The sequence below is a fragment of the Mastigoproctus giganteus genome, chromosome 9 (genome assembly GCF_048544385.1).
Source record: "Mastigoproctus giganteus isolate SK-2022 chromosome 9, ASM4854438v1, whole genome shotgun sequence".
Classification (NCBI taxonomy): Eukaryota; Metazoa; Arthropoda; class Arachnida; order Uropygi; family Thelyphonidae; genus Mastigoproctus; species Mastigoproctus giganteus.
The window spans coordinates 80122331-80149622 of NC_143583.1; the positions used below are offsets into that span (position 1 = coordinate 80122331).

The window sequence follows — 27292 nt, forward strand, 5'->3', positions numbered from 1 at the left end:
CTGCAAAAAACAAAACAAAATCAAGGAATGATGATAAAGATCAAGTAGATGGAAATGATGAAACAGCTAACAAAGAAGAGAGTGATACCAGGTATATTCAAATTGAGTGAATTTTTATTTAAATAAATTAAATTTTAATACTATGAATCAGGCTAACTGGAGTTTCAGATAACATAGACTTTCATCAGACTTTCAACCTTGACTATGAAAACTATATTTTTAAACTGTGTTGTGAACCTTTCTTTAAATTAATGTGACAGGATTTGCATTCAGTTTATGTATAATAAGCTACAGATGACACAATTTTCCCCCTCCCCACAGACTTCCACTCAATATAAGATCACTACCATCCTGCCATTTATATTAACTGACTGTTTACACAGGCATGACCTTTGTGAGGTAAATTATATTAAACATTTTTAAAATATGGTATGTTTCAAAAAAATATATATATATAAAATTGGTTACTTTAACTATGAGGGTTAGAAATCACCTCAAAAACATTTAAACTGTTTTTCCCTTATAAAATTAAGTCATCCATAAAAGCTGATGTCCATATGTATATAAAGCATGACTGTTGAACAGTGCAATCAGTTCACAACTGTCATAATGAGTGGATCAGTTATGAGGTGATTTTGCTAAAAGTTATTTTCATGGGTAAAGCAAAATTTTTCGTGTTGTACAAAGTGAACCATGTGGTGTTCACATTCACTGGTTGGAGAACCCACTCCTTGCGCATAAATGAGACCTCTTATTTTCTCACAAGGTAAATGTGTGATGTAGGTTTATTGTATGGCAATTACCATGACTGCATCCAAAGATGAACTGCTTTACATTCTGTATCTCACTACTATCTTCCAGCAGACAGTTTATTAATATATCTGAACCTTGATATGCATGAAGTATTCAGTGTCATTTTCCTGATCACACATGTCCCTTGTGGAGTTGATATTATTTCCTTGATCACCTAACATAACTCTACTTAATGATGTATCAGTTAAAAGTTCTGCATTTGTGCAAGAATTCTAACTGATAGAACACTCTGTACAACATTCTCTGTTTTCACTGTATTAGTGAAAAAAGAGCTCTTTATTTAACTTTAGACAAACTTTTAGGTTTCATCAAAATAGAATAAAATTGGAAAATGTCCGTATATTAATTTGACAACCTCATGGCTTTTATAGAATCTGATTATTATGATATCATATGGCATATTGAGTAAGCTTCATAATTTACCTGAATGCAGACAGTTTGCTGTTAGCTGTACTCTGACTTGACCACTAGGTCAGAGGAGTTTACAGTTAATTCGTTTTGACATTGAATGCAATCATTAATCATATTTAGCAGGCATACTGACTTGAGCCATTGTCCTCTTAAATTCCTCTGCTATGACACTCCACTCTTGTGCTCAACCACTATGCTAAGTTGCCTGTACATGTCCAGTGGTTTTAAAAAGTTAGCTACAGGTGTTCTCAGTATGAGAAGAGCACTGTGCTATTATAGGTGACTTATTCTCCCTCTTCCCCATTGACAGAGCAGAGGAGGGGGACTTGGATGTCAGTGCTGATCTGGTCCTGTTCTGTGGCCCTTGTTGATAGTTGAAATCAGCAATTTTTCTTTGAAATGTGTCCCTTGATTTGATTATACTGCTTAAGCTTCCAGAAGTTGACTATGTTGTTGATATGGCAGAATTTTTGGGTGTTTTAACTTGTTAAGTCACCACAATCATATGAAATTGCATTATTATAGTCAATAGAAATAAAGGAAAAATTGTGATTCTTCGATCTGGCTGCTGTTTTCAACAAATATTGACCTAGACCACAACACCAGATCAACACCAGCTTCCAAACAAATATTGGATGTTAGTGCTGATCTAGTTTGTTGCAGGGTTTTATATGATAAAAATAAATGAATATAAAAATGTTAACATAACAGTAAATAACAAAAAAAATTGAGCATCATGTTGGTACAAGCTGCAAATGTGTAGTCATTGTATTTGTAGTTGTTGAATTTTTAAAAATAAAGATACTTCTGGAATTCTCTAATATTAGTATTTCGTATAATAATTTCTAAATTTTAAACCATTGTGAGTCACATGTTCATTATGTATTATTTTGTATTACTTTTATAGTATAAGTTTCAAACCTTTTAATGATTTCATGCAATGTTTATATTATTAAATGTAAATTGTACAGTTTTGACAACACTGCATTTCCCAAAATTTGGCTGAAAAAATTGTGAAGGTAATACATTTTTGCAGTAATTTATCTTTTAATATGCAAAATGTATAGTGATCTCTGAGTTTTTGAAATAGCCTTTAGCGGCCTGGGCCTATCTCATAATTTGTCATTTGATGTTTCTCCAGTCAGCTGCTGATGTGCTTTGAGATTTTCTATGGGTATGTAAAGTATTCTGGCATTGTAAGAGCATCAGTGAACCACCACCCTTTTGCACATGCTCATTTTGCAAAATATTTAAAACGATTTTTCTCAACTTTAATTAGTAAAATAATCAACATAGAAGTGTTCAAATCGCTGTGTAGCTATTTCCATATAAAACTAAAGTACAGCAATCTTTTGACGATAGTCGTAAAGACTGAGTTGTTTTTGTAGCCCATTTCTGCATTTTGGGAGAATAATCTTGCTGTTCTAACAAGCTTTCTGGCTGGAATAATGGAACATTTCAAAAGGTAACTGCAGAACATTTTGTATGCCGATGGAGCACATTAAAGTTTTTCACATTACTTCCACCCTACAAGGACTACTGAGTTTAGAGATACCAAAACAGTGTTTCTCGTGTATTTTGTAAATCTGAGTAACTTCATTTTGGTATATTTTAGAAAATATAATTAAAACTTATATATAATTAATATAAATTTTGGAAAACTTCAATAAATATTCACGTAAAAGCTATTCTCCTTGAAAGTTTGGGAAGTTAGCAATCTCTCCTCCAATTTGAGAAGTTGGTAATCCTACTTGAGCACCTACCATAATACTTTCCATATCTAAATCAAAAATATGAATAAACCATCACCATAATAAATACCTTGACAGCCATACATGTATCCTGCTTTCATGAAGTAGAATTACACTTGTCAATTCAAAATTTTCTTAGATTTGTCCTCTGAGGTCAACCCACAAAAGGGGTTGACCTTACAAGTTAAGAATCACCTTGTAACATGAGACAATGAAACTACTGCCTTGGACAGAATATTTGGCTGTGAACTGTTAAAATGTCATTAAGGCTTTTTCTCAGAAAAAGTATTTTCTCCTCTTTTTTGCTTTGGAAAAAAAAAGGGGGGGGGGAGGAAATGTAGTTTTCATCTTGGATACTAAAATCATTGCCTTATGTATCTTTGCAGCCACATATAAATAGTTCTTGCAATAATTGACATGGTATTGCCAAGGAGATGTATTTGTATGTGCTCAATGTAAAGAGTGTAAGGATATGAGGCACCAACCCAGCATTGTTATGAGAGCTTGAAGAACAGGGTGGATGCCCTTAAAGGAATTAAATTGAAGAGCCCATTAAGCTCTCAGCCAACCACATAAATTCCAGAGCTTGAATTTGAACATCAGGCAATACAGTGGCAACCACCAAGGCAGAATGCACAGGTTCCACAGGAGCCAGTTGTTATCGATGACTCTCTTGCCAGGGGAAACAGGAAATATATTCTGCAAAAAGGATATGTGGAATAGGACCAGGGTAGTCTGCCAGGTTGGTCTGTCAGGGTAGTCTGCCAAAAGTTGATGATAATGTAGAGCATATATCATCTTTCAAGAGCACAAAAGATGATATTGTTGTATGCGTTGGCACTAATGACATTAAAATAGGAGATCTGAGAAATTACTGGGGATTTCAAGGACTGCTGGGAGTCATCGTGCAACAAGTAAACACATGAGCTGTGTTTGGGTAACTAAGAATAAGAACAGCTGCCTGTACACCAGTACTAGAAGTATAGTAATGAATTTGAAGTGCTTGTTAAGACATCAAAGGCAGATATTGTTAGGATATCAGAAACATGGTGTCACTCAGACGTAAGGAATGCAGAATTGGAATTTGGGGAGTACAATGTGTACAGAAAGGATAGACAGGATAAGAAGGGAGGAGTGGTTATCCTGTTAGTTAAGGAACACATAAAATCTAAGGAAGTGCATCCTGTTGACATTGGTAGACAGTGCAATGTTGAGTCAGTTTGGTGTGACATAAGCACTGGGAAAGCAAAATTGAGAGGAGTGCCTTATAGGCCTAATGATTCTGATGAGTACATGAACAACTGTACAGAGAAATAGAGTGGGCTGGTAAATCATATTTTCTTATAATGGGGGATTTTAACTTCACAGATATAGACTGGAACTTCTGGGTTGGTCACTCGTACACTACTAAGACTTTGTGGATTTATTGGATGATTGTTTTCTACAGGAGCATATTTGAGAGGTAACAAGAAGTAATACTCTATCTGATTATGAGCAGTTATTGTTCATGCATTAAGAATCTGTCACATAAACAGTAATAGATAGGCGCAATATGGCCAAAGTTGCTTTTGCGCCAAAAAAAACCCAACAACAACCAGCATTAAGAATCTGTAGATAAATGAACCACTATGTGGCAGTGATCACAGTGTACTTATGTGGGATTTACTCAAAGATGTATCCGATCACCTTGCATGTGCCTACTCTCCATTCCTTGCACTTTGCAGAACTTAAGCCTTTCTTGGTAAGAACACCCCTTTGTTCCCCTCACCAATCTTGTTCATCCCTTTCCTTCTAGAGTTTACATAAATAAAGAACTCCTTGCTGTTTTTCTTTGCATCATTTGCCAAAGATTTCTCATAATCTGCCTTCGCCTGCCTAACCTCTTTTGTGACTTGATTACAGACTAGTTTATACCTGCCATAGGCTTATGTATCACCTGATACTTTATGGCAGATTATAGCCTATGGCAGATATAAGTTAGTCTGTAATCAGGTCACAAAGGAGGTTCGGCAGGCGAAGGCAGATTACGAGAAATCCTTGGCAAAAGATGCTAAGAAAAACAGCAAGGATTTCTTTACTTATATAAACTCTAAAAGGAAGGGGATGAATCAGATTGGTCCACTTGACATTGATGGTTCGACTGTTGATGATCCTGCTCAGATAGCAAACAAACAATGAGTATTTTGCATCTACATTCACACGTGAGGAATTATTAAGGTTTGAAAATGACAGAAGGTTATCAAATTGTAGCAGGATACTTAATGATTTTGTAATAACTGAGAGCAAAGTGGAAGAGAAATTGTTGAAGTTAAACGTAAGAAAAGCACCTGTGGTGGATGGGATCTATCCAGTTATATTAAAGGAGGCGGCAAAGCAACTAAGCAAACCCTTAGCCATAATTATGAGAGCGTCCTTGGACTCAGGGGAGGTTACCACGGACTGGAGAAGTGCAAATGTATCCCCAATTCACAAAGGGGGATCGAAGGGTGACACGAGTAATTACAGACCAGTTAGTTTAACTTCTGTTCCTGGTAAAATAATGGAGTCACTGGTTAAAGATGCATTGCAGGATCATCTAGACAAGACTGCAGCAATAATTCAGACACAGCATGGGTTTGTTAAGGGAAAGTCTTGTCTGACAAATTTGATAGGATATTATGATGTGGTTACAAAGGAACTGGATGCAAAAAATAATTTTGATATCATATATTTGGATTTCAGGAAAGCTTTTGACACTGTTGCGCATGGAAGACTATTGTACAAATTGGAGCAGAATGGTATTAAGGGTAAGTTGCTACAATGGATAAAAGGATGGTTAAGTGGGAGAAGACAGAGGGTGGTAATCAATGGGTGCTGCTCTTCTTGGACTAATGTTATTAGTGGGGTCCCACAGGGTTCGGTGTTAGGTCCACTGTTGTTTTGTATATTTATCAATGATATTGATGAAGGTATATCAGGCTTAATGTCGAAGTTTCCAGATGATACAAAGGTTGGCAGGGTTGTTAATGACAGTAATGGCAGTGTGATACTGCAACAGGATCTAGATAATTTGGGCAGATGGGCTAAGAAGTGGCAACTGAAGTTTAACCTTGACAAATGCAAAGTACTGCATATGGGTAGAAGTAACCCCAGAGAAACGTACCAACTGTGTGGTACTACACTTAAGGTGGTAGAAAATGAAAACGACCTGGGAGTAATTGTGCAGGCAGATATGAAGTTTTCTGAGCAATGCAGACAGGCTGCCAGGGCAAGTCATGGGGTTTTGTCAATGATATATAGGAATTTTGCTAGCAGGGAAAAGGGAGGCGATTATCCCTCTGTATAAGGCAATGGTCAGGCCACGCCTTGAGTACTGCGTACAGGTCTGGAGGCCTCATTTTAGGAAGGATGTAGATTTACTTTTGAGCGTGTACAGGGAAGGGCAACAAGATTGGTGAGGGGAATGAAGGGATCCTCTTATCAAAAGAGGCTTAAGTTCTGCAAATTGCAGTGGCTGGAGACTAGGCACCTGCGCGGTGATCTGATTGAGGTGTATAAGGCCTTGAATGGGTTCAGCATGCTGAATTCTGATGGGATCCTTCCACTTGTTCAGATTACAAACCTAAGGGGGCATAAATTCAAATTAAGAAAGGACAGATGTAGAATAGATGTGCGGAAATTTGCCTTTAGCCAGCGGGTGGTTAATTGCTGGAACAAAACTTCCATCTGTTGTTGTGGAAGTTGATAGGTTGAATAAATTTAAGGAGGAACTGGACAGGCATTTGGAGGGAATGGTGTGATATATATATTTTTTTTTATTTTTTTATTTTTTTTTTTGGCTGATGCTGCATAAGCTCATACACTTGCTTTCTTGCATCACATGCCACTACTACTACTACATTCTTTTTCTCTGCCATTAGCCTCATTAATTCATCTGACGTCCATTTAGGCCTAAACCTTGAACAGTAGTTCTTAATTGGAATGAAAAGCCTAGTAGCCTCCAAAATTAAGTCCCTGAAGGCTTCCTATTTAGAATTCACTGTTGGTAACATCATCAGTTGAACCCACTGTCCAGAATTTGAAAACTGTCTGAGACCTCTGTAGTCACCTTTACGAAAGCAAAAGCCCTTCCCTTTACCCTTGATGGTAGTTACATCTTTAAATAATTCCCACATCAATACATTGTGATCACTGTTGCCCAGTGGTTCCTTTATCTGCAGATTCTTAATGCATGAAGAATCACTAGTGATAATCAGATCAAGAGGATTACGTCGTAGATGTCGAAGAAGATATGAACCAGAAATTGGTGAAATTTCAAAATATATGTGGAACAAAAAAAAAACTCTGGCTAAGAAAACAAGGAAAGAAACAATTGAAATTTTACAAAGTAATGGCAATACCAACACTTCTTTATGGTTCTGGAACATGGATACCGAAACAAAGAGACATTAATAGAATAGAAGCTGCAGAAATGAAATTTTTAAGATATATTAAAGGATGTACAAAATTTGATAAAATACCAAATGTAAATATTAGAAAGAATTAAAGATTTACTCAATTAATGAAAAAATTATAGAATATAGACAAAGATGGAAAGAACATGTAGAAAGAATGGAAGATAATTCCCTAAATTAGCTTATACATATAGAGCAAAAGGAAAAAGAGACAGAGGAAGACCGAAGAAAAGATGGGCAGATCTCTTTGAGATCGGAACAGGCGGATCACTTAATCCATGAAGGAAGAAGAAGACTTTTAAAAAGTAAACTTACTAACCAAAACAACATTTTGGCCCAGTTCTAGTAATCTAAAGCCATTACATGTTACAGAAAGTTGCAATATCTGGCATCTACAGGACTAAGGATTGCCAGATATCATTTTTTGGATATTAGAATATTACACCTGATGTGTATCTTGCTGTATATGGCAACCTCACAGACAGACTTAATCATTTAATTTTTCACTTGATATCCTGCCATGTTTTCCACACTGCACTTTCTATTCCCTTTTTCATTACTACTTACATAACATATATATACACTAATGAGCCAAAACATTATTACCAGCGAGCTGTTATGCAAATCGAAGTAACTACAGGTGAACTACTGCACGTGTGCGTGTTGGGACACTGTATAAAAAACACCTGATACTAAGCTCCGTTAAACAGTGTTAATCTTCTTTTTCAGATGGGAAAGGCAGCAGACTTAAGAGAGTTTGACAAAGGCCAAATTGTAATGGCCAGATGATTGAGTCAGAGCATATCCGAAACGGCACACTTGTGGGATGCTCACAGTCAGCCGTGGCTAGTACCTACACTGTATAAAAAACACCTGATACTAAGCTCCGTTAAACAGTGTTACTCTTGTTCTTCAGATGGGAAAGGCAGCAGACTTAAACGAGCTTGACAAAGGCCAAATTGTAATGGCCAGATGACTGAATCAGAGCATATCCGAAATGGCACGCTTGTGGGATGCTCACAGTCAGCTGTGGTTATTACCTACTGAAAGGAGTCCAAGGAGGGGGATCTCACGAATTGCGGCAAGGTGTTGGACGACCATGGTTCATCAATGCTCGAGGTGAGTGAACGCTCTCTCGGTACATCGCAACAGAAGGGCAACTGTGGTGCAACTCGTCGGTAATTGGAATGCTGGTGACAGGAGCAATGTGTCACAACACACAGTACATCGAACCCTGCTGAAAATGGGGCTGCGTAGCTGCAGGCCACTCTGAGTGCCCATGCTAACCACGGTTCACCAGTGACAGCACCTACAATGGGCACACGAGCATCAAAACTGGACCTTGAGCGATTGGAAGAAGGTCATTGGACCAGATGAATCACATTTCCTGTTGCACAGTGTGGATGGCCAAGTACGTGTGCATCATTTACCTGGGGAAGTGATGGCGCCTGGATGCACTGTGGGATGAAAACAAGCCAGTGTCATGCTTTGGGTGATGTTCTGCTGGGATATCCTGGGTCCAGTTATCCACGTGCCGGACACTCTGATGTGATGTCTACCACCTAACTAAACATCGTTGCTGGCCAGGTACATCCTTTCATGGCAACGGTCTTCCCCTCTGGCGGTTCGGTCTTTCAGCAGGATAATGCGGCATGCCACACCGCCCGGATTTTTCAAGACTGGTTCATGGAACATGAGGAAGACTTCCAGGTATTGTTCTGGCCTCCAAATTTCCCAGACATCAATCCCATCGAGCATCTGTGCTTTGTGTTGAAACAGCAATTCCGATCTGCGGCATCTCAACCACGGACCTTACAAGAGTTAAAAGGATCTGCTGGTTACGTGTTGATACCAGATACCACAAGACACATTTAGAAATCTTGTAGCATCCATGCTTTGCCAGGTACGAGCTGTTTTGGCTGCACGTGGAGGACCAACATCACATTAGGTAGGTGGTCATAATGTTTTGGCTCATTGGTGTATGTATGCGTTATTACTTACATAACATGGTGCAAAATTGAAAACTGTATCTTTGGTAGTGTAAGTGCCTTGAAATTCTTTAATCATGTCTTCCTAATTCACAAGCTTGTGAAGGAAATCTTATCAGTAAGAGAACTTCATATTTTGTATGACTCTTGGTCCATAGATTGTGCAAGGGCTGTCACATTTGAAGGAAGATAAACAACATAAAATGTCCCTATTCATCTATATTTTGCCTTTTTCTTGGGCTGAATAATGTGGCTGGCCTTTGGAAAATTTCATAAGTGTACAATACACATTGATAGATTTTAAGCTCAATATATTATATCTGTAATAATTTCTTCATCTGAAAATTCATTCTGAAGGTTTTTATTTTCAGGGTCTGATTCATAAATTAGGTTGTTTTCAGTTAAAATATATGACACTTCAGTCCTTTTATCTGCACCAATCCTCTCATCCACACCTACCTGATTCACTTCACATTTAGGGTTGAGGGGAGAGTTCTTTAACATTGAAACTTTTTCCCAAACTGTGTCTTTGTTGCAAATTAAGTCTTGCAAAGTTTTCTTTGTCCAAAGAACCCTTGGAAAATGTTACAATGGGCCACAATTTCCTCCAGTTTTGGTGCCATTTTTTTTCTCTGACTGAAATCCATGCACAAGCAAAATTAAAAACTGCATCTTTGATAGTGTAAGTGCCTTGAAATTCTTTAATTGTTCCTTCCTTATTAATAAGTTGGTGAAGGAATTCTCCTCAGTAAGTGCACTTCATATTTTGTATAACTTTTCTTGGTCCATAGGTTACATAAGGGCTGCCACATATGAAGGTTAGTTAGTTATTTGGTTTTTAGGAGCATTAGCAACTAAGGCCATATTGCTCCGGGATATGCGGTGGTCATTCCCTGACCTTTCCGCCGCCTCCATATTTGGTGGTGACGGGCTCGAACCCCGGTCTAATCAAGAAGCGTGTGCTACGCACTGCTGCTCCTTCCCACCTGGCTACAGAGGCGCCTCATATGAAGGAAGTAAACAACAAAAATATTCCCAATTGTAATTCAAGTTCATTAGGGTGTGCATTACAATTATCAAGTAACAAAAAAAAATTCTCTGCACTTGATCCCTTCATGCATGCCAGTTTTGAGGAAATTTTCTTTTACCAAGGTAATGAAAGTGTGGGAAAACTAATGCTTAAAAATATCCTTGTTCATTTCAGGAATCTGATTGCCCTGTATTCTCCGCAGTTAAATGCCAAATGTTTTTAAATGCTTGTGAAAACTGGTGTTTTCCAGTAACCAACTATTTCACACAATGAGTTCCAATGCAACAATACCTAGGTTTGTCTAATGGATGGGCCAGCTCTGGTTATAATTAAGCTAAACGGCTAAGGTTGGAGAACATAGAAAACTGTAGAGTTTATGAATTGTTCTATAGAGGTATAATCTTAGTAATTAACTGATAAGAAATTAAGAAGAATAATGGACAGTTTAAATATTGTAACATGGAACATAAGAGGAGGATTAGGATATAAAGAAGTCAAATTACTTAAACATAAGAAGATAAGAAGAATTAACTGATAAGAAGAATAACGGACATTTTAAATATTGTAACAGAATTAATAGAATTAAATTTATTTTTTAATTCTATTAATCACAGAAAAAAATTCTATTAATTTAAGAAAAAATCAAACAAATTATGTCAAGTTGCCCAAACATAGGTTTCTTTAAAACATGGTATGCAGTAACAGCCTTTGTTGGCTCAATGGCAGAATAGGATTTCAGCAGTTTGTCTTTCTGGTGTAATATGTCATAGATCATTGGCTCCCATGCTGTACTCTTTCATTAACTTTTCATGGTCTTTGCTGTGCTCAAGTTTGTTCCATAATTCTATTTTCTCCTTTATCATTAACACTATTCTTTTCTGATTTTTACACACTCTTTCCACAATAAAAAAAAAAAAAAAAAAAAAAAAAAAATGATAATGAAACAATGAAGTATTCCATATACTGCACTGTATTCTAGATACTATTACAAACCAGTAGGTGAATGAAGGAAGCAACTGATAGTGCCAGCTATCTGACTGCCACTCAGAGAAATGTATGGGCATTTTGAATTCTCAGAATTGATGTTACTTGTGTGGGTTGAAGGAATATTAAAATTTAATGGATGCCTTAATCAATCTGGTTAACAAAACTTTATGGATTATTAAGTGCCAGATATTGCAGCTTTTATTATATAAATAACATTTTGAAAATGTTATGATGGATGCACTTTTATGTATGATAACCTCTTATATAAATAACATATATAACTTAACCAGTAGTGTAATAAACTCTTTTGGTGGGCCCAGTGCAAAATCAATTTGAAGTGCTGGATTCATGATCCTTTGTTAGGTCACCTAAGAAAACTTTATTAGTACTGTCAAAATTATGCAAGAAAACAAAGCAGCTTGCACTCCTTTGGGCCGGTCCCAAAGAAGGTTTTTTTTTTTTTTTTTTTTCTTCCAACTTAGTCTAGGAAAGGTTACAGTAAATTTCCAAGAATATGATTATAGGGAACACAAATAGCAATATAATGTCAGGAAACAGCTTACAGAAATCTGCCAAATTTCATTTAAGGTATGTTTTAAACAGAGTAAGACTTCTGAAAAAGTTAGAATGGTGCATTCCTCACTTTCATCTGTACCCTTCGTTGGTTTGATATAAGAATGTCAGGGGCTTATGGATTTTCCACCTCCCATGCAGTTCACCAGTATCTTACATGCATGATATAATTCAGCTCTTAACTTTAAAATCAGATTAAAAATTGCATTGAATATCTCATATAAAATTTAAACAAATATTCAACATTAGTTATATTTATTATATAATAGAAGTTCAATATGCATCTCACATCAAGTGTAAGGGCCACTCATAAGGTTATTTTTTGTAAATGGACTAATAATGCTGGTCTGAATATATTTTGATGTTTTCAAAATTCATGTTGCTTCAGAGTGAAATTTTGTGCTAATTCTAAAATCTGAATTACTTTTACCTGTCCCATACAGCTTTTTTACAAACAGTAGGAATTGTTTTCTTAGATACACATTCCATGTATACATAATATGCATATTGCTTCCTTCGTGACTGATAATATAGACATATCGAAACATGCAAATCAGGTGTGTGTGTGTGTGTGTGTGTAAAAATGTGAAGTGGTTGTTCATTTAATTGTTAATTCCTCATTTTATTGTTCTCTAGTGCAGTCGTGCTAACTAGTATCTGCTTCTAACATGATTTTCATATTCTGTGACTTTGATAATGACAACTTGTAATTTTGCGAACAGTCCAGATGTTACATTTTTAGTAACTGTTGCAATGAAATAAAGGCAGGATATGACATTAGTGTGAAAAATGTATCTGCTGCATATTTTGGTATTAAATTAGGTGACAAAGATAACAGTTGGATCTCATAAAGTCTTCCGACTTTAGATTGTGGAAATGAGGTAAAAAGAAAGCATGATATTTGCCATTTCCATGATGTGGAGTGAGCCTTTGGATCATATTATTAACTGCTATGTTTTTTCTCATAAATGTAGCAGGTTATAATGTGAAGAACAAGCAGAGCATTGTGTACCCAACACCATTACTTCAGCTGTAAGGCCAGTACTTCCCCTGACCAGAACAACTGGTATCTCTTGCACCAGTTGTTCTTGAATATATGCCATCAAATACTGAATCTGACATTTGTGATAGAGGATAATATAAATTATTGTCAAAGAAATTTACAACTCTGGATCACAGCTGTTTGCACAAAGTCAACTTAACAATTTTGTGAGAGATTACATTAATATTATTACCTAATTTACATACCTGGTGAAGGATTTCTTAAATGTTAACAGGATGCATTTAATTAGAATTTATAAAAATCCCTTTCAAAGCTCTTATTACTGTATTTGGCCCAGTCCTCAATCCAGTTATTTAATATTTTATTTAGAAATGGGGACCACGAACCTGATATTCCAGATCATGATCCGGAAGAGGTAATGATTATTTTCCTAATTAATTTGAATTTTAATGAATGTTTTTTTTTAATTAATAAGTCAAATTGGATCCGATTCCCATATTATAAACACTGTATAATGTTATTATTCTCATATGGAAACCAATTACATAATTAATACCTTTCTCTTCACATATCTGAACTTTAATCCTCTAGCAAGCACACCTTGTGCAATTTTCACACCAAAAAAAAAAAAAAAAAATTAAAATATTTGTTAGAATTATATCAGTGTGAGTTTTAGTGTTACTCAGGTATGCTGCCACTTTTGATCTGCATATTTTTTTAATTGGAAAAGTATAGCTGCAGAATCTCCTTTGATTTCACGTTTATATGTTGCAGTGCACTCTGTAGTGTTGATTTTTTGTAGACTTTTGGCTTTGATTTCATTTGCTTTGCACCATTGTGCATTGAAAGTGTGGTAGTCAAGAAATTTTTTTTGGATGATGAGACTGCTGTTACTAAAAATATAATTTGTTCTTATTATCCAGTATAGTATATCTTATGGTGTATAAAATGTATAGTATGTAAAATCAACCATACATCTGCTCATGGATATATATATATTTTTTTTGTCTTCTGGAGGGGGAAGTTATACATTAGAGAGAATTATCAGTAATGGCAATGCTCCTGTAATCTATAATCAGTGGGTAATCCTTTACCACAAGTTGTTTGACCTACTAATTTAAGATCAAAAATTTTTAAAAAATTATTTGAAATTTAAAAAAAAAATTAAGTTACTGGAAAATAATATAAAAATAGTAATAAAAATTTTTTAAGAGAGTAAATGTATCATAGCCCATGAGTGTATGAACTATACACTAGCTGAAGCTACTACAATTTGAATTTAATTCAAAATTTTGCCCTTTATCAAAAGAAGGTTCCTGATCACCGACTTACAGGGCTGTATTATGAAAAAGGTGCAGTAGGCACTGTCTAGGCTACAAAAACTGAGGATCTATATAAAAAAAAATTGACTAGTTTCTTTCTTTTGATAGAGACTGTAACAAAGATCTCTTCTTTATATTGAGATTTATGATAATATGAGATTCAGTAGATTGAGGTTTTATTATATTTATATGCTTGTCATTACTTGAGTAATTTCTTCAGCATACAGTAATGATTAGTGTGTGTAATAACATGCATGTCTAATGGTTTATAAAAATATCATCATCACTTTAAACACTTAATTTCTAAGAACAAAAAGATAACATTGCAATCTGCATATTTGATAAGATCGGCTATTAAGGCCTGTTGCATACAGTTTTGCATTTTGAAAAAAAAAAAAAAAAAAAAAATGTTAAAGATAATTTTGATTACCTATCTACCTGTGAAATCAATATATCCATAAAAGTGTCTTCACCAAAGGGCCTACAATACAGATGTGCCTGAGGTCTTAACCTGGCACTATTGATGTACTGTAGTAAATCTTTTTTTATTTTTTTATTCTGATCCCCTTCTTCCACAGGTTTCTTTAATTAAGGATTTGGTAACAGTTGAAAAATGGTTCTTCAAGCTTTATGGAATACAAAAAACGTTGACCTGTCACAACTTTAACTGGTATATTATCCTTAAAAAAAAAAAAGAGGATCTACACTTGGTGCTATATTACAGGCTTGCTCATCATATTATCTACTGTCAGCTGAAGTTTGAAGATGAGAACAAGTTAATTATAAGTTGTATGACCGAAGGTGCTTATGAAAAGGAAAATCTATGCCCTTTGCAAACTGTATGTTGAGTGGGAAGGGATGACAGAAGTTGCCTTCATTTGGATGGAAAGCTAGGTTCTTGTTTGCTGGTCATTCCTGACCAGCAAATATGCATCCTATTTGGAAATAGGCTGTAGTAAAAAGTATGGTTTAGCTTACTTGACTGTTGATGAATTTAAATCTGTGATTATCTGGCACCCAAATCTTGAAGATATTTCTGCACTTAAATGAAAAATTAGAAGATCAGAAGTGTTAGAAATAAACTAGAATATTAACTTCTTTTTATTGAAAATAAAATGCGTAGTCACTATTTTTAGCAAGAATATTATGCAAACAAATAATAATTTAAAACTGGGCATGACAGATCCTTTTGTCTTGCAATTGCATATAAATTTTCATTATGGCACCAAGTATTTGTTGTGGTATTGTACAAAATATTTGTCTTCAAATATGAAACATTCGAAATTTGTGCCTTGTAGTTCAGATTACTCACTGTCTGGTTTCATATGTCTGATTACAATTAACTGAAGATGTTCTTTACAGACTGATATATCAGCAACACTATTAGGGCACAGATATTATTGTTTGAAGGAATTGTCATGTATGATGAAAAACAGCAGTTCTACAACCAGTGACATTCAGCTTTTCTTATGATAATGTCTCAACAAAACAGTTACCTGAATAGTTATTCCACTTTTATTTTCATTCTGCATTACATTTGATTCGATTTGATAGCTGGTACTCTGTTTTTAATTGGTTTTATTGTAATTTTTTTTTTCTGTTACACATAAAATGCATATGCTGGCTAGTCATGGAATATAAGTTATGTGGGACCTGTCTAGTGCTTTGTAAGTAAATTTTTGGACATTAATTGTTGGTTCAAGATTGAAACTTATTCTACTTTGATAAATACAGATCTAGTTTTACTCAAGTTGTTTTTTTGAAGTAATATATCTTTTTTTTTTCACAGAGTAATAGTGTAAAAGAACCTGACAGGTTCTACACAACTGTTTTTGTAACTTCTTGTGCTTTGTAGTCTTGCAGCACCTCACAGTTCCCACTCCAACATTTTGATTACATGTCGAATGATTGCTGTTTCAAACTCAAGGTCTCCCACCAGTAATGCCCTCTAATTTTCTAAAGAAAACATTTTCTTAGTTAACCTGCTAGTTTTGCTTTCCCTCTTGTAAAAATTGTATTGCTCACATACATAGTTTGAAATTGGTGTATCAGCTGATGTGTGGCAGAGGTGACTATGGGAAGTAGTTCCTCTTTTATTTTTATGTTTAATTGGTATATAAAATGTGTTTTTTTTGTGTCATATTATTGATGTAAAATGGTTTCTTGCTTTTATTATCTTTCTATACATTAAAATAATTTTCCTCCTAATGATATTTATTCAGTCAATGGGAGAAGAGGGATGTGGGTTACGTGTAATACATGACAAATAAAAAAATACATAACAGAAGCTTGTTTTACTGTGGTAAAAAAAGCTTCTCTTTAAGTGTGGTCACACACTATGTTTATCTAACACGACCACGTGGTACCATTCTTGATTTCCATATGTAACGTATTTATTTAAATAAACTAAATGCAACAAGGCATAATATTTTAAGATTCTATATCTGTATAATATCGGTATATTATACACCATAGACAACTCTTAAAGAAAAACTACAATCATAGTGTGAAAGGCACCTACCAATGAAAAGCCAACTAGCTTTGAAATGGTCTGTCTGGATGGTGGCGCCCAATGAGAATGAATGACAATAGTCTTCTCTATTAGTGAAGCGTTACTTATTCGGAGTAGTGCAATACTTGGTAACTCGTTGTGAAGGATGAACACCATATGAGATACAGATGATGCCTTTCACACTACGATTGTAGTTTTTCTTTAAGAGTTGTCTATGGTGTATCTACACCGATATTATATAGATATAATAACGTATTTATGTATTCATAGTTGAGGAAGAGACACACAGTGCTGAAAGCTTCTGTAAGTATTTTATTTTATCAAAAGAAGTGAGTGCAGCAAGCAGGGGGCAAAGCCCCCTAGTTTTTTTTTGTTTTTTTTTAGGAGCATTAGCAACAAAGGCCATATTGCTCCGGGGATATGCAGTGGTCATTCCCTGACCTTTCCGCATCCTCCATATTTGGTGGTCACGGGCTAAAACCCCGGTCTAATCAAGAAGCGTGTGCTACGCACTGCCGCTCCTGCCCACCTGGCTATGGAGGCGCCTCCTCTAGTTTTTATTATTATTATTATTATAATTATAATAAAAAATCTTTTTCCCATATGAGATTTTTTCCACCCCTTGATTGGTATTGGTACTAAGAGCATGGGGTGGTTGGTTGTCTGGTTACTATTATTATTATTGTTACTGTTGGTCAAGAAACTCTCTTACTATCATTAGCATTAGTTGAGGCATATGATGCAAGAAAGCAAGCTTATACAACAACATCAAGCCAAAAAAAAACCCTTCCCATTTCACCCATCCAGTCACTCCAAATGTTTGTCTAGTTCAGCCTTAAATTTATTTAAGCTATCAACTTCCACAACAACAGATGGAAGTCTATTCCAGCTATCAACTACCTGCTGGCTAAAGGCAAACTTCCACACATCTATTCTACAGCTGTCTTTCCTCAATTTTAAACTATGTCCCCCTCAGGTTCTTAATCTGAGCAAGCGGAAGTATCCCGTCAGCATTGAGCTTGCTCAACCCATTCAAGAACTTATAAACCTCGATCAGATCAACTTGCAGGTACCTAGTCTCCACATGCTGTAACTTGCAGAACTTAAGCCTTTCTTCGTAAGCATACCCCTTTGTTCCTCTCACCAATCTTGTTGCCCTTCTCTGTACTTGTTCTAGCAACTCTACATCCTTCCTAAAATGAGGCCTCCAGACCTGTATACAGTACTCAGCAAAATCCCTTTATACAGTACTCAAGTTGTGGCCTGACCATTGCCTTATACAAAGGGATATTAGCATTAGCATTAGTAGAGGCATTTGATGCAAGAAAGCAAGCTTATGCAGCATCAGCCAAAAAAAAAAAAAAAAAAAAAAAAAAAAAAGTAACATAAATAAATAAAAATAACCACTTCCACTTCACCCCTCTGTTCGTTCGAAATACCTGTCCAGCTGAGCCTTAAACTTATTTAGGCTATCAACTTCCACGACAAGGGATGGAAGTCTGTTCCACCCACCAACCACCCGCTGGCTAAAGGCAAATTTCCGCACATCTATCCTACATCTGTCTTTCCTCAATTTGAATTTATGCCCTCTCAGGTGATTTTTCTGAGCTAGAGGAAGAATCCCATCAGCATTGAGCATGCTCAAACCATTCAAGGCTTTGTACACCTCTATCAGATCACCCCGCTGGTGCCTAGTTTCCAGACACTGTAATTTGCAAAACTTAAGCCTTTCTTCGTAAGAGAACCCCTTTGTCCCATTCACCAATCTAGTTGCCCTTCTCTGTACTCGTTCCAGCAGCTCTACATCCTTCCTGAAATGAGGCCTCCAGGCCTGTATACAGTACTCTAGGTGTGGCCTGACCATTGCCTTATACAAGGGAATAATCACCTCCTTATCCCTGCTAGAAAAATTCCTATATATCATTGACAATACACCATGAGCTACTCTTGCAGCTCGTCTGCACTGCTCAGAGAACTTCATATCTGCCTGCACCACCACCCCCAGGTCCCTTTCATTCTCTACCACTGTCAGTGTAGTACCACAGAGTTGATACGCTGCTCTGGGGTTGCTGTTTCCCATATGTAGTACTTTACATTTGTCAATGTTAAACTTCATTTGCCACCTCGAAGCCCATCTGCTCAACCTTTCCAAATCCTGTTGCAGGTATATAACCTCCATGTCTCTGCTAGCAAAATTCCTATATATCATTAACAAAACTCCATGACCTGCTCTGGCAACCTATCTGCACTGCTCAGAGAACTTCATATCTGACTGCACAATTACCCCCAGTTCTTTTTCATTCTCCACCTCTCTGAGTGTAGTACTACACAGTTGGTACGTTTCTCTTGGGTTACTGCTACCCATATGGAGTACTTTGCATTTGTCAATGTTAAACTTCAGTTGCCACTTCTCAGCTCATCTGCCCAACTTATCTAGCTCCTGTTGCAGTAGCATACTGTCATTACTGTTAATAGCAACTCCGCCAACCTTTGTATCATCTGCAAACTTGGACATTAAGCCTGATATACCTTCATCGGTATCATTGATAAATACACATAACAACAATGGGCCCAGCACCGAACCCTGAGGGACTCCACTAATAAATTAGTCCATGTAGAGCAGTGTCAATTTATTACCACTCTCTGCCATCTCCCACTCAACCATCTCTTTATCCAATGCAGTAACTTGCCTTTAATACCATACCACTCCTATTTGTACAGTAGTCTTCCATGTGCAACAGTATCAAAAGCTTTCCTGAAATCCAAGTATATGATATCAAAATTATTTTTTGCATCTAGTTTGTGACCACATTGCAGTATCTAATCAAATTGGTCAGACAAGACTTCCGCTTAACAAACCCATGATGTGTCGGAGCTATTACTGCTGCCTTGTCTAAGTGACAAGTCTTGTACTGTATCACCTCTTATACCATTGATTCCATTATTTTCCCTGGAACAGAAGTTAAACTAACAGGTCTGTAATTTTTTGTCACGCTTTGAACCCCTTTGTGAATTGGGGATACATTTGCACATCTCCAGTCCATGGCGACCTCCCCTGACTCTAAAGATGCTCTCATAATTATGGCTAAGGGTTTGCTTATTTCCCTTGGCTGCCTCCTTCATTATAACTGGATAGATTCTATCTGCCCCAGTTGCCTTTTTTATGTTTAACTTCAACAATGTCTCCTCCACTTTGTTTTCATTTATTACAAAATCATTTAGCTCCCTGTTAGAGTTTAATAAACTTCTGGCATTCCCCTCCTTGAATAACTCCTCATATGTGAATGTAGATGCAAAATACTCATTCAGTTTATCAGCTACTTGATCAGGATCATCAATAGTCGAACAATCTATGGTAATTGGACCAATCTGATTCATCCCCTTCTAGAATTTACATAAGTAAAGAACTCTTTGCTATTTTTCTTTGCGTTCTTTGCCAAAGATTTTTTGTAATCTACCTTTGCATGCCCACCCTCCTTTGTGACTTGGTTACAGACCAGCTTGTATCTATCATAGGCTTCCATGTCACCATTTAATTTATATGTATCCCATGCATTTTTCTTCTCTGTCATGAGCCTCATTAATTCATCCGACATCCATTTAGGCTTGAACCCTTGAACAGTATTTCTTAGTTGGTATGAAAAGCCTAGTAGCCTCCAAGATTAAGTCCCTGAAGTCTTCCCATTTAGAATTCACCCTTGGTAACATCATCAGTTGATCCCACAGTATAGAATTTAAAAACTGTCTGAGACCACTGTAGTCACCTTTAAAAAACAAAAACCCTTCCCCCTTTACCCTTGATAGTAGATGGTAGTTACATCTTTAAGTAAATCTCCCATCAGTACACTGTGATCACTGTCACTTAGTGGTTCCTTTATCTGCAAATTCTTAATGCATGAATAATCACTGCTGATAATCAGATCAAGGGTATTACTCCCTCTGGTTGCCCCTCGAACATGTTGCTGTAGAAAACATTTCTCCAATAAATCCACAAAAGTCTTGCTAGTGTGCGAGTGACAAACCCACAAGTTCCAGTCAATATCTATAAAGTTAAAATCCCCAATTACAAGACATTCTGATTTGCTGGCCCATTCTATTTCTCTGCACAACTGTTCATTGTACTTATCAGAGTCATTAGGCCTATAACATACTACTACTCTCATTTTCCCTTTCCCAGTGTCACACCAAACAGACTCAATGTTTCACTATCTACAAATGTCAACAGGATGCACTTTCTTAGATTTTGTTTTACTTAACTAACAACATAACCCCTCCCTTCCTGTGCTGTCTATCCTTTCTGTACACGTTTTATTCCCCAAATTACAATTCTGCGCTACTTATATCTGTGTGACACCACATCTCTGATATCACAACAATATCTCCTTTTGATGTCTTGACCAGCACTTCAAACTCATCAAATTTATTAACTATACTCCTAGCATTGGTGTACATGCAAGTATACATGCACCTGTTTCTACTCTTATTTACCTTAACACAGCTCATGTATTTACTTGTTCCATGACGACTGCCAGCAACTCTAAAGTCCCCAGCAACTTGCCCTCTAGGCTGCTGCTCATTACAATAGAAGCAGTGCAAGAATCATTTTCGGCTCTGCCTGCAGCTACCATTAATCTTTTAGTCTGTGAATCCCCCCCCAATATAGCAGTTTTCCAACCTACCTAATACTGCCTCAATAGCATCAGCAAATATTCTTGCACCTTCCTATTTAAGTATATCCCATCCCTGTAGAAACAGTATCTCCTGTTAGCAAGCACAGACCTACAGATGTTTAGAATTGCGGCTTTCTGGAGTTTCATGTAAATGTTCTCTGGGAGGCCTATTGTTGCTAGGTTCTTATGGAGGCTCTTTGGCACCATACTGGTGGTTTGACATGATGATCAGGATGATCATTACTTTTTCCATATGCCACATATTTTTGACTTCTTCTCTTAGGTCTGAATACTTCCAGATCTTTCCCTTTATGTTTTCTGGAGGTTGCTGGTGCTGACACTGCTACATAGATCAGGTAGTTATTTGTTTGTTATTTGGTTTTTAGGAGCATTATCAACTAAAGCCATATTGCTCCGGGGATATGCGGTGGTCATTCCCTGACCTTTCCGCATCCTCCGTATTTGGTGGTCACGGGCTCGAACCCCGGTCTAATCAAGAAGCGTGTGCTACACACTGCTGTTCCTGCCCACCTGGCTACGGAGGCACCTTGGTGTGTGGAATCATCTTGCCTATAATAATGGCACGATCCCAGTATAGTCTGAGTCTTTAGTATGGCCTGAGGTTCGTACTTGTAATACAGTAAACTTTCTTTGATCAGCTGGTATTTTTGCATAAGCTTTTGATGTATTATCCTAGCCATCTGGTTGTGTCTGTGAGTGTAATCCACCAGGGTGATCACCCTGCATCCTGCAGTGATGTGGGGCGCCTCCGTAGCCAGGTGGGCAGGAGCAGCAGTGCGTAGCACACGCTTCTTGATTAGACCAGGGTTCGAGCCCGTGACCACCAAATACAGAGGATGCGGAAAGGTCAGGGAATGACCACCGCATATCCCCAGAGCAATATGGCCCTGGTTGTTAATGCTCCGAAAAACCAAATAACAATAACAACAGCAGTGATGTGCTGGATTGTTTCTGGGGCCAGGTGGGATCGTCGACATGTGTCTTCTGTTATTCTGAGGCCCTTAACAATGTATAGTATTTGCTGTTGTTCCTAGTGTTGATTACCTGGTTTTGTATGGCAAGCATGAATCCTTTAGTTCATGAGCCAAGCATTGGAAGCCATTTTATCTGTGTAGTGTCTTGCCATGGAGTGTCTTCTTTGCCCATCTTTCTGTCTGTGTCAGTGTAGTCTCCTTGTTGAGGTTGAGTGTTGTATACCATTTGTCTATCTTTCTTATGACTTGGTGGATTGGCACTGCATTTTCCTGGAAATAATCACACAGGTTCTTAATTGCCTTCTCTTGTTCAATGAGCTCAGTTAATTTCCTCCCCCCCTTCTTTATGGTTAGTTAGTTAGTTAGTTAGTTATTTGGTTTTTAGGAGCATTAGCAACTAAGGCCATATTGCTCTGGGATATGCGGTGGTCATTCCCTGACCTTTCCGCATCCTCCGTATTTGGTGGTGACGGGCTCGAACCCCGGTCTAATCAAGAAGCGTGTGCTACGCACTGCTGCTCCTTCCCACCTGGCTACGGAGGCGCCCCTTCTTTATGGGCTATGGTCAATCTCTTCATAGCCGACTTTGGTGGTGTTGGCAGCTCTTGGTCATCATTATTCTGGTCAATCTGATAATCTCCTCCAGCTCAGTCTTGGTCCAATCTGTGATCCTAAAGGAGTACCTTAGTACTGGGATTGCATAGGTGTTCTCAGTCAGGCATCACTCAGTCATTTCTCAGTAAGGTGGCCTTGATCTCCTTGTGTTCTAACTGGTGGGCCTGCATTATCTCCAGATATTTGTATGTTTCTCCCTCTCTCATGGATTCAATATCTTCACCAATCTTCAGCTGGTAGCTTTGTCAGACTATATGTAATCCATGAGAATCAACTCCAACAGCTACTCCAGATCACCAAAGAGTTTAGCACTGACAAAGGCAAATTGCATCCTGATGTCAGTGCTGAACTCTTTGGTGATCCGGAGTAGCTGTTGGAGTTGATTCTCAGTTGCGGCATTCTCTCTCACTTCTTCAGGTGAGAGAGAGCGTACAGGTTCTTCCTCCCTTCTTTTAGGGTATACCAATACTTGCTGTTATTGAGCATGGTGGACAGTGGGTTTAGTGCTAGAGAGAACCATAGTGGACTCAGGGCATCTCCCTCGAAGATTCTTCTTCTGATGGATATTGTTCTCTACCTTGATGGTGGTCCTCCATTTTGCCATGGTTGCTTGTAGGAAGTGTCTCAGGGTCGGGTTGACTTTGTAGATCTTCAGTGTCTATATTAGTCAGCTATGGGGCATGGAGTCAAAGGCCTTGCGGTAGTCGATATAGGCCGTGTACAGGTTGCAGTGCTTCTTGCATGCTTGCTCCATAACTGCAGCATCAATGGTCAATTGCTGCTTGCATTCTTTGTTCATCTGCCTACATCCCTTCTGCTGTTTGGCCATGATGTTCCAGCTCTCCAAATGGTTTAATAATATCTTTTTAGTTATGTAGCTGGTCAGTATCTTTGTACATTGTTGGAAACAGGTGATTTGGTCTATACTTTGCTGGGTTTGTGGTGTCTTTGTTCTTGGCCTTCAGGTAAGTGATTCCTTCAGTCAGAGACTCTGGGATTGTGTCAGAGTACCTTATTATCTGGATGAACTGCTCTGCTATGTGCCTGTGTGCAGTTGAATTTCTTGTACCAGTAGTTGTGGATGTTATTTATCCTGGGGTTTGCCAGTTATGGGACTTCTTCCTCCTGAATCACCCATTCTGTCATCTCTTGTATGTTCTTGGTTTTCTTCCTTTCTAGATTTATCCAGGGGGCACAACCATTATGGCTAATGTTGCTACTATACAGGTTTCCCCAGCTCTTCCCAAGTACCTTCTGGTTGGGGGTTGGGGGGTCTGTTTCCTTCCTCCTGTTATCCGATTTTCCTGGGTGCTTTCTAGGCACTGTCCCTGTAACGGCAAATTATTATTATTTATCTGTTTATTTTGGTTTGTTTGGGAAAAAACATTATTATTAGTGCCATATAATGCAAAGAAGCAAGTTTATAAAGTAGCAAAAAAAAAAACTTTTTCACATCAGTTATCCACACCACCCAATAATTTGTCTAGTTCTTCCTTGAATTTATTCAAACTGCCCACTTCACAACACCAGATGTGGTACTAAAGGCAAACATCTTCACATCTATCGTGCAACCATCCTGCAATTTGAATTTATGCCTCATGTATGAAGTGTGAGCAAGAGGAAGAATGCCATCAACATTGAACTTGTGCAATCCATTCAAAGCCTTAAAACCCAATCAGATCACCTTGTAGGTTCATAATGTCAAGACTCCACAATTTGCAGAACTGCATTGATGCCTATCTTGGTAAAGCTGCCCTTTCATTCCTTTTACCAGTCTCATTGTCCTTCTCTGCATCTGTTCCAGCAGATCTACATCCTTCGAAATATAAGGCCTCCAGACCTTCATGCAGTACTCATGATGCAGCCTAACCATTTCCTTATACAAAGGGATAATCACTTCTTTGTTTCTGCTAGCAAAGTTACTGTATATCACAGACAAAACTCCATGGGCTGTCCTGGCAGCCCCTCTGCACTGCTCAGAGAACTTCATACCACTGCCCTTAGTGTAGTACCACACAGTTGGTAGTGTGGTACTACACTCAGGAGTTACTAACCCACAAGTTCCAGTCTATATCTGGGAGGTTAAAATCCTCCATTATAAGACATTCTGATTTACCGGCCCACTCTATTTCTTTGTTTTTCTTTCTTTTCTCTCTTTTTTTTTTATTTCTTTCATCACTGTCATTAGGCCTATAACACACTCCTACTCACATTTTTTTTTCAGTGCTTGTGTCACACCAGATTGAATCAACATTGCACTGGCCATCCATGTCAACTGGATGCTCTGCCTTAGATTTAATATGCTTCTTAACTGAGAGCACTACACCACTCTCCCTGCCCTGTCTGTCCTTTCTGTATGTATTAAACTCCTCGTATTCAAATTATCCATTTCTTATGTAGAAAATAAAAACCATTTCTTATGTTTGAGTTACACAACATCTCTGATATCTTCACAATATCTGCTTTTGTTTATAGGGGCACCTCCGCAGCCAGGTGGGAAGGAGCAGCAGTGCGTAGCACACGCTTCTTGATTAGACCGGGGTTTGAGCCCGTCACCACCAAATACGGAGGATGTGGAAAGGTCAGGGAATGACCACCGCATATCCCGGAGCAATATGGCCTTAGTTGCTAATGCTCCTAAAAACCAAATAACAAACAAATAACAAACTTTTGTTTATAAATGTGATGAATTTGAATACTTAATCAGTAGTTCAAATTCATCAAATTTATATACTATGCACTTGTAGTTTAATTTATTTATGCATGGTAAACAAATTTATTTACTGTGCACTTACTCTTAGTTATCCTAACACAGCCCATCTATTTGCTTCTTTCATGATGACCCACAGCAGTTCTTGAAATCCCCAACACCTTGCTTTCCAGGCTGCTGCATGTTCTATTAGAAGCAGTGCAAGAATCACTTTCACCTCTGCTTGCAGCTCTGTTTAATGTATTAGTCTGTTTATCCTGCCCCCCAAAGCCATCAGTTTTCTGACCCATCTAGCACTGTCTTGATAGCATCAGTGAATATTCTTGCACCCCTTCTATTTAAGTGTGTCTCATCCCTGTAAGAACAGTCTCTCCTGTTAACAACCATGCTGAGAAAAATTCTACACCATGAGCTTTGCACAGTCTCTCCAGGACTGAATTTATTGACAAGGCTCTCAATACGTATGCCCTTCTATTGTCTGGGCAGGATGCATTATGCAGAGGAAATTAATAAGAGGCAATAAATGCTTATATCTGCAGACATTGCAGATATGCACAAATTTCAGATTTCACATGTTCTTAATAGTTCTCCTGAAGTAGAAAATGAAAGTGACTATTATTTTCATATTTATATATTTCTGACTATAACATTGGTTTTTTATTTTGAGCAGTATTAATATTAATATTTTTGTTTTTAAAATAACATGTAAAAAACATACATTTTCTAAAATATTTTAGTTTTTTATTAATGGTTTAAAAATTGCATGCAGTAATTACTGCAATCTATTAAGAAAAATCTTGGTACACTGTAAGCAGAATTACAAAAAACAAAAAACCCTTTCCAAAAACAAAGTTGAGTATCTTTCAGGTTTTGCAGGACTGTGTTTGTAATAGAGTAGTACAACTGCTAATTGGCTGATCCTGGTTGATACCTAAGTTTTGCAAATGGTACCTATATTCAGGTCAGATTTGTTGAGCATTGTTTTAATATGTTGTCAACAGTGTATAATCACAGATTTTTCAAGGCGGAAATGAGCAGGATTTATTAAACTTTACACTGTATAAATTTTAATTTTAATAAAATAAAATCAAAATTTGTATGCTTTACATTTTTAGACATAACTGTTTGTTATTAGAGTGTTAAATTATTCAAAACATTTTCTTAGAAAGGAAGCTATTTAATAAAGAATATAATAAAATAATTGTTTTAAAAATCTACACTGATGCACGTTGTGGACAGTACATAATATCACATTTGTATATATTTAAGCTGCATAATTTATTAATTTATAACCATTATCCCATTTAACTTTGTTTTGCACTGCACTTGCACCTTCCTTCAAAATGTAATCTAGAAAAGAAAAGTGTTGCATCGAGATATACTGTTAGTTCCACTGTTGATAGGGTAATGGGGAACAGAATGAGATAAATGATGGACCACTAAAGAGATCTCAAGAACTTTCAATCACTACAGGATTAA

The 27292-nt window shown here is 37.2% G+C and overlaps 1 long non-coding RNA gene across 1 annotated transcript; it reads left to right on the plus strand.

Moving 5' to 3' along the window:
- On the plus strand, positions 1 to 27243 carry LOC150080479 (uncharacterized). Its single transcript, XR_016547375.1, has 3 exons — positions 1 to 91; positions 13359 to 13404; positions 27217 to 27243. It is a non-coding gene; the product is annotated as an uncharacterized LOC150080479 (long non-coding RNA).
- Positions 27244 to 27292: the final 49 nt, after the last annotated feature.